General features: G+C 45.5%; 1 protein-coding gene across 1 annotated transcript in view; it reads right to left on the bottom strand.

Annotated features, from left to right (window-relative positions):
• Positions 1–13,423, bottom strand: part of Arhgap35 (Rho GTPase activating protein 35) — a 114,978-nt gene extending 101,555 nt beyond the window's left edge. The window contains exon 1 of the mRNA XM_075990763.1: positions 13,288–13,423. The gene's annotated coding sequence lies outside the window, so the exon portion shown is untranslated. The remainder of the gene's footprint in view (positions 1–13,287) is intronic.
• Positions 13,424–13,858: the final 435 nt, after the last annotated feature.

The raw sequence follows: 13,858 nt of genomic DNA, 5'->3' as shown, positions 1-13,858 counted from the left end.
AGCAATGCACTCGTCTAATGGAATGCCACAAAGCTGTAAGCAAAACAAACAAAAACCCCTCTGTGTTAATATGATATAATCTTCCAAGATATTAAACAAAAAAGATACAGACACAAACCACAGCATGGTACTATTCACAAAAAAGGACAGGGTTACACGTCCACATCGCTGGTAAACATGAATGTCTCCAAGGAGGGCAACAGGGCAGCTAGGGACAAGGGCAAGAGAACAGGACAGGGTGCTTTATGGCTACTGACATGGAACTCTATGAACATGTCACTATACTAAAACAAGTGACATGCTGAACCACCACTAAAGTTCATGAACAGGCAGAAAAAAATCCCGACATTCGAGGTCTCAAAGCACAGACTCCTGAGATGCTGAAGGATGAATAGGGAACTTACCAAGCAAAAGGACTGAGGGGGGCACTTTGGAGTCAAGAGCCAATTCACCAGAAACTAGCAGAATAAGCACACTGTTCTTGAGCCCCAGTAGCTTCCCTTGGCTAAGGGCAGGTATCTAGTTGGGAGATTACAAGGTGGCTGAGGGCAGAGTAGGGCAGGGCAGGGAAGGATAGGCCAAACTGCCAAGGGTTCTACAGATCACACAAAAGCCCTGAGGATTCTTCTGTTTTTATTTTTTTTTAATATTTATTTATTATGTATACAATATTCTGTGTGTATGTCTGCAGGCCAGAAGGGGGCACCAGACCTCATTACAGATGGTTGTGAGCCACCATGTGGTTGCTGGGAATTGAACTCAGGACCTTTGGAAGAGCAGGCAATGCTCTTAACCACTGAGCCATCTCTCCAGCCCTTCTGTTTTTATTTTTTTAAACTTATTTTTGTTGTTATATGTACCATGTGCATGCAGTGGAAGAGGGCAACAAAACTTGTGGAACTTAAGCCATTTGGGGCCTAGCAAAAGCAGCAAGTGCTCGTCACCACTGAGCCATCTCTCCAGGCCCAAGCACTGAGGGATTTTAATCATGGGAAATCAACTATCAAGGAGTTTCCCTATGATCCCAATGGCTTGTGGTGGGGACTAAAAGAAGAAAAGACACAGGATGCCTTGGACTTCTGCAAACAAACACAGTGTACTTTACACATGACACCCAACCAATACTTACTCTCTGGGAATAAAAATTCCTATTGAGTGAACACTTACTATACAAAAATACTGTTCATTTACTACCTAGACCTCCCATAAACACCCTGTTAGTTACTGATATTAATAAGGTGACACTGTCATGAATCTAAGTTGGCTAAGTACCTAGCCATATATTATCGTTGCTGCTGTGTGGCAAAGTTTCCCATCTATGTAAAGTGAGACTTAAAAACACACCTTCATATGCCCATGCAAATCCACCAACTTTTTTTTTTGTTTTTGTTTTTCGAGACAGGGTTTCTCTGTAGCTTTGGGGCCTGTCCTGGAACTAGCTTTTGTAGACCAGGCTGGTCTCGAACTCACAGAGATCCGCCTGCCTCTGCCTCCCAGGTGCTGGGATTAAAGGCGTGCGCCACCATCGCCCAGCACCAACTTTCTTGGGATAAACTATTTCTATCCTGTCCCTGGAACCTAGTTTTTAATAAAACTAAGCTGAGAAATTTCATGCTCTTCTCTTCCCAAGACTCTTCCCCGGCAAAATTAAAGAACTTGTGTTTGATAAACTTTCTCACCACCACTCTCTCTCTCCGTTGGTCCTTAAGCAGCAACTCCAGGTATCACAGCACTAACAAAGGCATTTGCTGAACAAGGACTATGACCCATGTATTCATTCTTCCAAGCTTCCCAAGTGCACCATTAGAACTTGAATTTGCACTCTGACCCTGTTTATAGACACTGAAGCAGCCTGCTGTGTTCTAAGCAGGAGGTACTTGAGGAGTCACAGTTTGTCTTGCCTGAAGAAGGGGTTAGCCTCAGGTGAGAGGAAAAGGACAGGAACTCTGCTGAGAGAAAGTGGCTGGGGCCTGGCCTCCAAAGGTCTGACAAACATTAACAACTGATATTTGGCCTGTGACCTAGAGTTAACAGTGACAAATAGGAGACACTTGCTGATAAGACCCGGGGTCACTGTGACCTAGGGGCAAGAGACTATCAGTTGGGCTGCTGAGACAGCTGTTGCACAGACCAAGAGATAAGCGCAGCAGCAGGTCTGCTCCACTTAAGACCAGCAAATCCAGCCCAGGTGCAACCCAATGCTTACCTGACCATTCCTATGCTGCCTATCCTCTCCACAAGCTCAAGAGTTTCTCAACTGGAATTCTCATCACTCTACATTTAGTCCACGATGATAAAAGATTAGGCAGGCAGAGTTAGTACTAAGGCCATTTTATAGACAACTCATAATAAAAATAAATAACCAGTCCCACATTGCAAGTTTGGTAAAAAAGCAAATGAAGATAGCAGAAGAAAGGTTTCTCCCTGAAACTGTTTAAAGAATCCCAATACTCTAAGGACCAAGGCACTCAAGACTGCATCCTCTCTAGATTTCTCCTTAAAAACTTATCTTTTGTTGGGCAGTGGTGGTGCACACCTTTAATGCCAGCACTTGGGAGGCAGAGACAGGCAGATCTCTTTGAATTAGAGATCAGCCTGGTCTACAGAGTGAATTCCATGACGGGCTCCAAAGCTACACAATAAAACCCTGTCTTAAAAACAAAAACAAACAAAAAAAAAACTTTACATTTTGGGAAAGCGGATGGCACAATAATGACACGGTCTCTCTCTTTTTTTAAAAATATTTATTTATTATGTATACAATATTCTGTCTGTGTGCATGTCTGCAGGCAGAAGAGGGCACCAGACCTCTTTACAGACGGTTGTGAGCCACCATGTGGTTGCCGGGAATTGAACTCAGGACCTTTGGAAGAGCAGGCAATGCTCTTAACCACTGAGCCATCTCTCCAGCCCCTGACACGGTCTCTTGTAGCCCAGGCTAGCTGCAAACTCAAATGCTTGGTTTTTAGGCAGTGGAATTAAGGGTTTTGTGTACGTCAGGCCAACGCTTTACTAAGAGCTAAATCTTCAGACTGCTTCCCCACCTTTTCTGGAGACACAATCTCATGCAGCAAACACTAGTTTTAAATTGTAATCCTCTGCCATGTGTTGGATTTTAGGTGAACACTGTCATGCCCTGCATTCATGGTTTTTATTCAGCAAACACTATACTCAGATTATCTGTCACATGCTGCTCTAGAAGTAAATAACGCAATAAGGCTAAAGGTATGAGTCTTGAGCCCTGGGTTTTTCTGGTCTTGGGACCAAAATAGGAGGAAGAACAACCAAAAAAAAAAATCCCAGAGCTACTCAAAGCTTTTCTTATTTGTTCTGCTTGTTTATTTTGTTTACTTATTTTTGGTTTTTGTTTTATGAAACAGGGTTTCATTTCCTAGAAGTCTGACTGCATCTACCAGTACTGGGAGCAAAGGTATGTAACACCACACACAGCCTTGATTTTTTAAAAAAAAAAAAATTTGAAACAGAAACTAGCTATGTAGTTCAGGCTAGCCTCAACTCAAGATTCTCAGCTTCTTGAGTGCTAGCATTATAAGTATTCTTCCACACCCAGCCCAAAACTTGAAATTTCACGGTCATATACACCTTCACACTGCAGCTAATCTTCAAGAACTAGCCCTCATGGGCAAAAGTAAGTGGCCAGTAAAAATGTATTGCTTAGCATATGGGTGTTCTGTTGAATAAATACAACAAAAAACAATGGGGTAAACGTAATTTCCAAATTATTCTTTCTTCCCTGTGGTCCTGGGAATGGAAGTTGGATTTGGGTATAGATTAGTATTCTACCACTCAGCTACACATTGGACCAAATCATTCCTTTTTCAAAAGAACCATGAATCCGAACCGATTTTCTAAAAATGTCTTCAATCAAATGAAATCTTAAACCCAGTCAATGCATTCTTGCGTTGAAATGTTTAGTCACACTTAGTTCTTTAAGATAAGATCAGGAAGAAAGAAGCAGGCCACTGGCCTTCTAAAATCTGTACTTTTCTGGTACAGAAACAGTATGCTCCCTGTGCTACCTGTAAGGGAAGAGCAGCCTTTGTTTCCTAAGTGGCCCACATACTGGGGAGAAGGACACTTGATTTGTTTAACTGGCACCCTCAACTTCTCATCATCACCCAAACAGCGGCTGAACAGGGAGGGAAAAGAATAAATAAAACTTCTATTCTCCTACAGAGGAGCTACAGAGAACTAGCCTGCTCTTTTCTGCTTAGCAGCTCATAACCATGTAAATTATTTTAATAGATTTGATTAAACAGATTAGATAAAGTAAAACTATGTAAATCTTTTTTGTTTGTCGGGATCTGTAGCTCAGGCTAGCCTGAACTCCCTGAGGATGACTCTGAACTCAAGATCCTTCTGCTTCCACCCCCCATGGGCTTTCTGTGTTATTTATTTAAATTATTTAGCTCTTTAAAAATATTTTTGGCCCATAAAAGAGAAGACATAGGTCAAATGAGAGGTCAGGTAACCTGTTCCTTTACTTCCAGCACTTGGGAGGCTGAGGCAGGAGGATCTCCAGTTCAAAGTAAGCCTAGGCCATCTAATGACACACACAAGACCACTGTCTCCTCACTGCAACCACCACCACCAAAGCCCCCAGTGTAAAAAAGATATGAACCAAGAACACTTGGGGGTCTAAGGGCAGAACTGAGCAGAACTATGCTCCAATTGCCAGCCACCAAACTGACTCTTCTTCTTCTAGGGGAGATCACTTTGTGTAGAGCATTCTAGAAAGGCAAAAGCAGACCAGAGCAGCTTTTCACTTGGTTGGCCAAGTAGCCTTAGGCTAGTCCCTCACTCAAATGCCTCAGTTCCCCATCTAGAAGCTGTAAATACTCCCCACTTAGGAGGATGATTGTGAGGAAAGGAAGGAGTGCTTTGCAGCCTCTGGTAAAAGTAAGCAGTGGCTGTTGTTAATAATTAATGTGATTACTCTATGAGAAACAGTGACTGCCCTGGAGGGACTAGAGTCCAAAAGATCTTGCCCTTCTTAATTTCTTGTTTTTCAGCATAGTTTTACTTCCATGTTTATATAGAAAAATATATAATATGACCAACGTGGCTAGCTTTTTTTAAAGTCAATAATAAAAAACAATATCTGGGTGTGGTGGTGCATGCCTCTAATCCCAGCACTCAGGAGGCACTAAAATCAGTTGGGCACTGTGGTACACACCTTTAATCTCAGCAGAACAGGGGCAGGCAGGAAGATCTCGAGTTTGAGGCCAGTCTTATCAAGCTCCAGGCCAGACAGGTCGTAGTGAGACCCTGTCTTTAAAATAAACACAGAAACTTGCCTCTTTTTCATTTTTCATAAAAGTTTTATCTGCATTCAACTGACCAATCAGAGGAAGACATTTCTTAGAGCCCAGCAACATTAAAAAGACACGTCAGAATTTCAAGCCACCAAAAAGGTGATCACCGACATCAGTGTTTCCAGCTTCCTCCGCTACCTTAACAAACATTTCTGAGAGTGAAGGAACTTGGGACACTTTACAGTATCAGGACCCACACCTACTCCCAGGTGGTCCTCCTGTTGTGTGCCATTCTGCCAATAACAAAGATTTCAAAACTCCAATAATCTTGTTTCAGTGCAGCACTGACTTTTATTTGTACACAATTTGTTACTGAACAAAGAGCCCTTTTTAATTACCTGTGGCAATTAACAGTTATCATTTTCTTATGTCTTATGTATGCCTAATACAGGCTATAAAGGCTACATAATTTTGACCTTTCTTTTAAACACAGATAGGAAAAAGTTCAATGCAATCACACATGTTATTTTTTTCTTAATTTTCATTTTATATGTATGAAAGTTTGTGCACCATGTGTATGCATCTGGTGTCCAAGGAGGCCAGAAGCAGGTGTCAGACTCCTGGAACTTGAGTTACAGGTATTATGTGCCATCATGTGGGCATTAATAATAAACCTAGGTTCTCCGAAAGACTGTATTCTTAAATCTTCTGTACGTGGGAAGGCTATGCATTAGCTACAGCTTCCTAATATACTCTCACCCCAACACTGTTTTCCAATTGAAACTGAAAAGTTACAAAATAATTACAGTGAGATAGGTTAGCAAAATGCCCCAGTGGATGAAGGTATTTGCCACCAAATAAGACAACCTGAGTTTGACTGAGTTTGAGTCCCAGGTCCCTCCCACATGAGAACTGACTCTCATAAGTTGTCCTCTGACCTCCATACATGGCGCACACACCCCCAAATAAATGAACATAAGTGATAATTACAATCAGCAATGAAACAAAAAAATAAAGAGTAGTGTTCTTTATATCCACGCATCTGCATTTCTATGTCCTTTTAGTGTTTTTACATTGGTTGACTGCAGTACTAGAAATGGAACCCAGGATCTTATGCATGCCAGACTAAAAAACTACCACTGAGCTACGCACCTACCTCCTAGTTTTTATTTTTAATTGCAAATTGGCAAATTATGGCAGTATTCTATCTATACATTTCTAGGTGCCTAAAGAATATTTTCTTTTTTCCTTTTTTTTTTTTTTTTTTTTGGGGTTTTCAAGACAGGGTTTCTCCTTAGCTTTTTGGTTCCTGTCCTGGAACTAGCTCTTGTAGACCAGGCTGGCCTCGAACTCACAGAGATCCACCTGCCTCTGCCTCCTAGGTGCTGGGATTAAAGGCGTGCGCCACCACCGCCCGGCCCTGTTGTTGTTTTTCAAGATACGGTTTCTCTGTAGCTTTGGAACCTGTCCTGGAACTTGCTCTGTAGACCAGGTTGGCCTAGAACTCAGAGAACTGCTTGTCTCTTCTTCCTGTGTGCTGGGATTAAAGGCATGTGCCACCACTGCCTGGCTAAGAATATTTTCAAAAGAAGAAAATCTTGGTTTTATGTCAGTGGTGGAGAACATGCCCAAGAGCAGGTGTTTCTGGGTTTCTCCCCAGCATCAAAAAGACTCACTCAAAAGGTACTTAAATATCTTTTTGTCTCCTAAGAAAATAGAGTTAAGCCTGCAGAGGTGGTGCATGCCCTCAATCCCAGTACTCAGGAGGCAGAGGCAGGTGCAACTGAGTTCAAAGCCAGCCTGGTCTACGGAGTGAGTTACAGGACAGCTAGGACTGTTACATGGATAAACTCTGTCTCGAAAAAAACAAAAAGGAAAGAAGGAAAAAAGAAAGGAGGGAGGGAGGGAGGGAGGACAAACAAGACAGAGTTAAGCAGGCAATACTTGGCCATTTGTAGCTTCTTTCTGTTAGACTAACTTAATTTTACCTAATTTTGTGATGCCTGAATTTGAGTCTGGAACAGAAATGCTCAAACTTCCCAACACTGCCTAGCTGGCTAGACAATTATGCAGAGTAGAAGCCATCTGATAAAATCCTTTCTTTCTAAGAAGGAAAAACCACCTGCCCAAATCACATAGCTAGTACATCAAAGGGTCTTAACATTTTTTCTAGTTGGTTTGGGTTTTTTGGGTGTTTTAAAGACAGGATCTCATTTAGTCCAGGCTGGTCTTGAACCCATTTAGTTAAGGATTGCCCTGAACATACATAATCCTCCTCCCTCCACTTCTCAAGCAATGTGATTATAATGTATGCCACTGTGCTTGGCTTTGTCAACATGTTTTTACAGCATGGGAAGCTTTCAATGGCTAAATTTCAATCACCAACTCACTACAGTGACCAGAAAGAGGGCATACATAAGTCAGGAGAAGGCCCAAGCAAAACAAAGATTAGTGAAGAAACTACAACCAACGCACATGTCACGACTGCTGCAGAGTCCATAACACAGTAGCACTCCTTTCATAAGGGAAGGTGAAGAATACAGGCAAGTTGGCTATTCCCAGCAAAAACAAATAATACATTTCTATAATGATGCTTCATGGCTCAAAGTACCCAGTTTCTATTAATTTCAGAGATGCCCATAAATCAAAGATTGACAGCTACTCATTTATTTTCAAGAATTCTTTATAGATAAATTTTGATAAAATGCTGTATCGAAAGCTAAATAGAAATAAACTTTTGGGAAGATGAACACCAATGATTTGTTTGCATTTCTTAACATTAGTAGTTCAAGTACTATTCAAACCATTGCTATGAGAGTCTAGGTCAACAATGACTCAGCTTGAGAAATTCCCTACCACTTTATAAAAGAGGTGTAAGCTGAGTTATATAGCTAATGCAAACTAGAAAGCCTATCTCCCCCCCCCCCCCCACATTATAAACTAAAATCCATGTGAATGGCTGAGAAAGTGGCAGTGTTAATTTTCTACTGAAAAAAAAAAAAAGTATCCACAAAGGTAAGTCTGTTCAGTCTCCTCTAAGCCAGGAAAAGCCCCTTCTCAACTCTGTTTTAGAACAAGACAAGGGCGGGGGGCGGGGGTATCCAAGCTCCAGCCCCAGCTCTTCTAACAGCAAGTTCTTTGCTGAATGGAGTCTACAAGAGGACTGGACTTCGGAGATTATTGTCCAGCCTAGTGGAGAAGCAAGCTCTCCCCAGTACTAATTAATTAGGACAAGGCCCAGACAGAAGGCAGGCCCCTCTCCTGTGTCCAATGTTTTTCTAATATGGCAGAAGCAAGCCTTTCATTTCCCCACCTGCAAACAGATTTTCAAACTAGGTTCCACCAAACTCCAGGACCCAAGAAGACTTTTCTGCTAGATGTCTTCCCTCTTCAGGCAATGAATCTTGGGGTTTATGAAAGACAAAAAATGTAAATAAGTGAAATAAATGATTGACCAAATGTCACACAGACTGGATAAATTATACCAGATGTGGTAGTGCATATCTGCAATCCCAGAATTTCAGATACAGACAAAAGGATGACTTGAAATCAACCATCAGCTACATACTCAACTAGAGGCCTGCCTGGGCTATGTGAGATCCTGCCTCAAAAATAAAATAAAATAAATGACCAAAAGCACTGTTTAGTTTGCCAGGTAGGTAGTAAATGACAACATTCCTAGGAGATCACAAGAAGGGTTGCAAGAGGTCTAACACTTCAGGAGATTGCCTCAGACCAAGGATTAAAAAGCAATCTAGTTAGACTGCCCACCTCCAGCTATGAGGACCTGATCTGCTCTATCATCTCTGGAAGACTGACCACATAGATACAGTCATGAGGCTATGGCTCTCCATTAGCTGTGTAACCTGCACCCTTCCCAGACTGTCCTTTTCCAAGTCACCGTTCGAGCCAGATACCTACACCTACCCATCTGGTATGAAGAGAAATGAAGTTTCTGACTTATTTATCCTGAGGCATCTTTGGTCCAATTAAATAAGGAGGTAATGGGCAAGGGAGAAAAGACATAAGTACAAAGAAAGGTTAGTTTTAAAGATAGGGAGAGGGGCTAAGAAAGGCTAGTTCTAAAAATTTAGACAGGGTTGAGAGCCCTTGAAGACATGCTAGTACATTGAAAAAAGTCGTCTGCTGCTGTCTCTTGCTTCACACTCCACCCCAACTGGCATAGAAACTGTTCCAGAAGGCCAAGGTTACCACCTCACATTTCTGTAGCACCCAATTCCATCACGAAAGCAAACATCAATTCCAGGATTGGAGTCTCCACTACCATGAGAGAAATCTGACTGTCTTTGGAACATTAGTCCCAGTTTAGGAGAAAGACCAGCTCTTCATTCTTTCTGTCTCTCCTCTTCCTATTACGTGAACTCCAGCTTTGAGGATGTAGAATGTTTTAGGCTGACAGTGTTAGGAAACACACACTGTAGCTGCCCATATAGTTGTTCCTATTCTTAATTGTGTCACCGTCACATTAGGAATGAAAAAACAACTAAATGTTTGTACTGACATGGAGAATACAAACTCTAAAATGAATTCAGGAGATTGTGACACAAGGCCAAAGACGCACCACTGGAAACAGACCAAAGTGCTACACAGCATCAAAATCCCCACTCTCCTTGTCAGAGTTTAAAGTCCTGTAGCTCAGTTAGGGGCAGAACATGATACTGACTTCCAACCGTAGTACACAACTGAGAAGAAAAAGACCCAGACCCAGAAAACTTACAGTTCTAAAAAGGTAGAAGAGCCACACAGATCTATTGTACAGCCCCCTCCATGTTCTTGTACACAAATGCCCCAACACTGGATGAGTCAATGGTCTAATTCTGTAGATGACAGTGAAGGTTTTTTATTTCAAATGTGTTCACACAGAACTATTTCTAAGCAGGTGCTGAAATAAACAGTCTGATCATAGCTCAGTTAAGAAAGAAAGACCTTCCAGTAAATGTGCCTTCACAGCTGGATAGCTGTTTTAATATGCAACTGCCCTGGGCCACAGGGAGGTTAAAAAACAAAAACCCAAAAACAATAAAAATGGGCTTTTGACTTAGATTTACTTAAGAAATAAAATAAATAAACCTACAAAAGGTCCTCCCTCCCAAGTTAAAAAAGATTGTGGTCAAATGGCTCTTTATTGAAAGAATGAATTTTCTAAACCCATCACAAAATCATTGAGGAACTTGAGGAACACAGGGTAGGAAAGCCACAGCTCACACACATCAACCCCAAATCTACTTACATCAGCCAGTTTTTGCAGCCCTCTCCAACACTACCCATCCAGTTCCCTCATGTCTGGGGGATGTCAGAACTCACCCTCTGGCTCCTGCTCCTGGTTCAAGAGCCCAGTAACCCAGCATGGATCTGCCCAGGAGTACTGGGCTCCTGTGGCTGGGAGTGCCTGCTGGCAACACCAGAAGGCAGAAATCTGAAGACACTTAGCACTTTCTCTCAACAACAACAACTACCACAAAGTGCTTTCCATACCCAGCCCCCCCCACACCATTTTGAAGACCAGGAAGCTGGAGTCTTCTAGGGGGCAGAGGTGAAAAAGGAAAAAGAAACCCACTGGGTCTAGGCACACCCTCAAGGTCAAGGCATTAACCAAAGGCCAGGAGGGAAGGCAAGAAGGCTGCTCCGAAGCCCAGAGCAGTAAACACCAAGTGTGGCCACAACACCCCCTGGGACCTGCAGAATTTGAGAACTGGCATTTCCCTAGCCTGGAGTAAAAACAAGATTATGACTTTTCAGCTGGGGGGGGGGGGGGTACAACAAAGAAGCATACCTCAAACAGGCAAGGAGAAAAGTGAGAATCAAGAGTCAAGAGCAGCTTGTAGTCCTCTTTCCCAAGGACACAAAGGTCTGAGGACTAGAGAGGGAGCAAAGAGAGCACAGAGGGAAAAAATGGGCAATGGCTGAGTATTACCCACCATCACTAACCTTGGTACAAATCAGAGAAATGGGGAGATAGATGCCCCCAAACTGCAGAGTTGCAATCCTATCTATCCCTACCTCTTACAGCAGATCTCAGAACTTTGGGAATAAAACTGGAAACACTCGGGGCTCCACACAGAATCTGCAATTCTTTGGACCAGTGCCTAGAGAACCTGGTCTTAGCCAACCCTGGCAAATGCTGAGAGAAGCATAACAGGTAGAGACAGACCTAAAAGGGGATATCCTCAATGGGGAACCTGTTGGCAAGGGTAAGAAGCCCCAAGAAGCAGGAGTGATAGTAAGTGTTAGAAAAGGGGCCTGAGAGAGCATGAGGATAAAAGACAGAAAGACACGAGGGAGGAACGGGAAAGAGACATCAAGAGAAAATGAGCATCTGTGCAAGAACTTGAAGGCTCCAAGAAAGTAGAGACAAATAAGAAAGGAATGATTAATGCCTTCAGGTTAGAACTAAGGAAATGAGGGCTTAAAAGGAGGTAAGAGGCAAAGCAAAATAAGGACAGCAAATGGAGAAAAAGAAAAGTGCGGTGAGAGACTGAATGGGGGTGGGGTGGGGCTTAGAACTGAAAGGGACCAAAGGTGGGACACAAGAGATCAGTGTCCAAAGATTGATCACTTTGACAGGGACAGCAATAGTAAAACTAAAAATGGGTCAAAATATGCAAATGGACAGCTCCAAAAGGAAGCTGTGGGGAGGGGGCACCTACTAAACAGAAGGAGGGGGAAAGCCAGTGGAAAAAAGGTAAGTCAGTACAGAATGGCAAGTGTTAAGGGTCAGAGCCATCTGAGGTACAGAGGCACAGCAGTAGCAAGAAGATGCAGCAGCAAGTCCTAGATGGAGAGTAACTTACTAGAGACAACAGGCTAAGGGGGGAGAGGGATGAATGGAGCAGAGCAGAGGAGCACTGAAATAAAGGTAAGAAAGAGGGGAAACACAAAACAGAGGAGCAGAGGCAAGGCACAACTAAGATGGAGTTAGGGTTAGAGCAGAGGTCTGCTAAAGGGAATGGCAGAAATGAGATACCCTGAGGGACAGGAAAGGGGGAAAAAGAAGAGGCTGAATGCCAGGCGCTGCAGGAGAGTGCATGCAAGGCAAGGGGCAGAATCGGCAGGTAGAAGGATCTGGAAAAGAAGACAGGGTCTGAAAGACAAACGCGGGGGGGGGGGGGCACTGAAAAGGGAAGGAAGGAAGCAAGCAAGCACCGAGTATTTGAGTCCGAGAAAGGCTGGAGAAGAAGCCTAGGGGCATCCCAAGGAGGCACAGCGAGCAGGTTCCGTGCTACGACCAGGGCAGAAATGTGGAGCAGTTGGGCCCAAGTGAGAGGAGGTATTATGTCCAAAGAAAAGACCAGAGGGCAGCAGTGCCTTCACCAACAGAGGTCTAGCATGGGTCTCCACAGAGGTGGAACCACAGGTTCTAAGGGGACAGCTCCTGGGGATGGGAGAGGTTCTAAGTCAAGAATAATAACAGCAGACAGGCCAAAGGAGGAGGACGGTGACCTCACCCCAAAAGTGATGCTAATAGAAAACAGATAAGGTAGGAGGACACGGATGTCCAAAGTGGGCGCCAGAAAGGAGACAGAGGGGTCAGTGAGGAGGTAGAGCGTCCCAGGAGCACAGCCCACTCCAGGAGGCAGCGAAGGGTATGACTGGGGAGTGGGGGGGGGGGGGGAGGAAGTGGGAAAGGAGACGGCTCAGAATTGGGAGTCGGATGTCTCGAGTGGAGACTGAGAGACACCGAGATTCCCCATCGGGTCGTGGTGGGGCGTGTGGAGGCAGACGCCGGGATTGCAGGGCTGCGGGGACAGTGGCGAATAGGAAGGGCAGTGCGAGTCGCGCGGGCCGGGCCCGGGCATGCAGCGGCCAGGACGCGGGGACCGCGGGGCGCTGGGGGGGCGCTCCCTCCCCTCCCCCTCCGGCTCCTCCATTGTTCGCGGGCTCCGGGCCCCGCGGTCCCCGCCTTTCCCCCCACCCTTGGATCCCGCAGCGGGGCGGCGCCCGGCGCCTCGCCCGTCCCCACATTCCCCTCCGCCAGCTCCGCGGCACTTACCAGCCTCGGGGGCGCCCTCAGCGCGGCCCCGGCCTCCGCGATCCCGGCCGCAGCGACGGCGGGCCCGGCGCCATGTTCCCCTGGCGACTCGTTCCTAAGGCGGCTGTAGCGGCGGCGGCGGCTCCGGCGGCGGGGGGCCGGGCGGACCCTCCCTCGCGGGCTCCCTCCTCCGCCTCCTCCTCCTCCCGCCGCGCCGCGGCTCTCCCTCGGGGCGGGGGGCGGGGAGGGGAAGGGGGAGGGGCGGGAACTAGGGGGAGGGCTGACCAGCCTCGCTCGCTCCCTCCTCCCTCCCGCGCAATGGCGGCGGCGGCGGCTGCGGCGCTGCGACACCTCCCTGCGGCCGCCGCGACCGTGCGCGCGCCTTAAGACCCTCTCGCTAGTGCGCGTGCGTGTCTGAGGTACCAGTGGCGTTGGGGCGGGGGGCTGGACGGTGGGTAACGGCCCGACAGGGACACGCACGCCGCTCACGGTGGCCCGGGAAGACAAGCACGCGCGGGCACGAAGGGCGCCGAGTGCGCGTGCGCGCCCGAGGGAAACGCCGCTTTGCCCAGCAGCTGCGGCGCCAGAGTCA

Source organism: Microtus pennsylvanicus, chromosome 1 (assembly GCF_037038515.1).
Source record: "Microtus pennsylvanicus isolate mMicPen1 chromosome 1, mMicPen1.hap1, whole genome shotgun sequence".
Taxonomy (NCBI): domain Eukaryota; kingdom Metazoa; phylum Chordata; class Mammalia; order Rodentia; family Cricetidae; genus Microtus; species Microtus pennsylvanicus.
The sequence above is the reverse complement of the archived record's forward strand: the minus strand, read 5'-3'. Positions and strand labels throughout refer to the sequence as shown.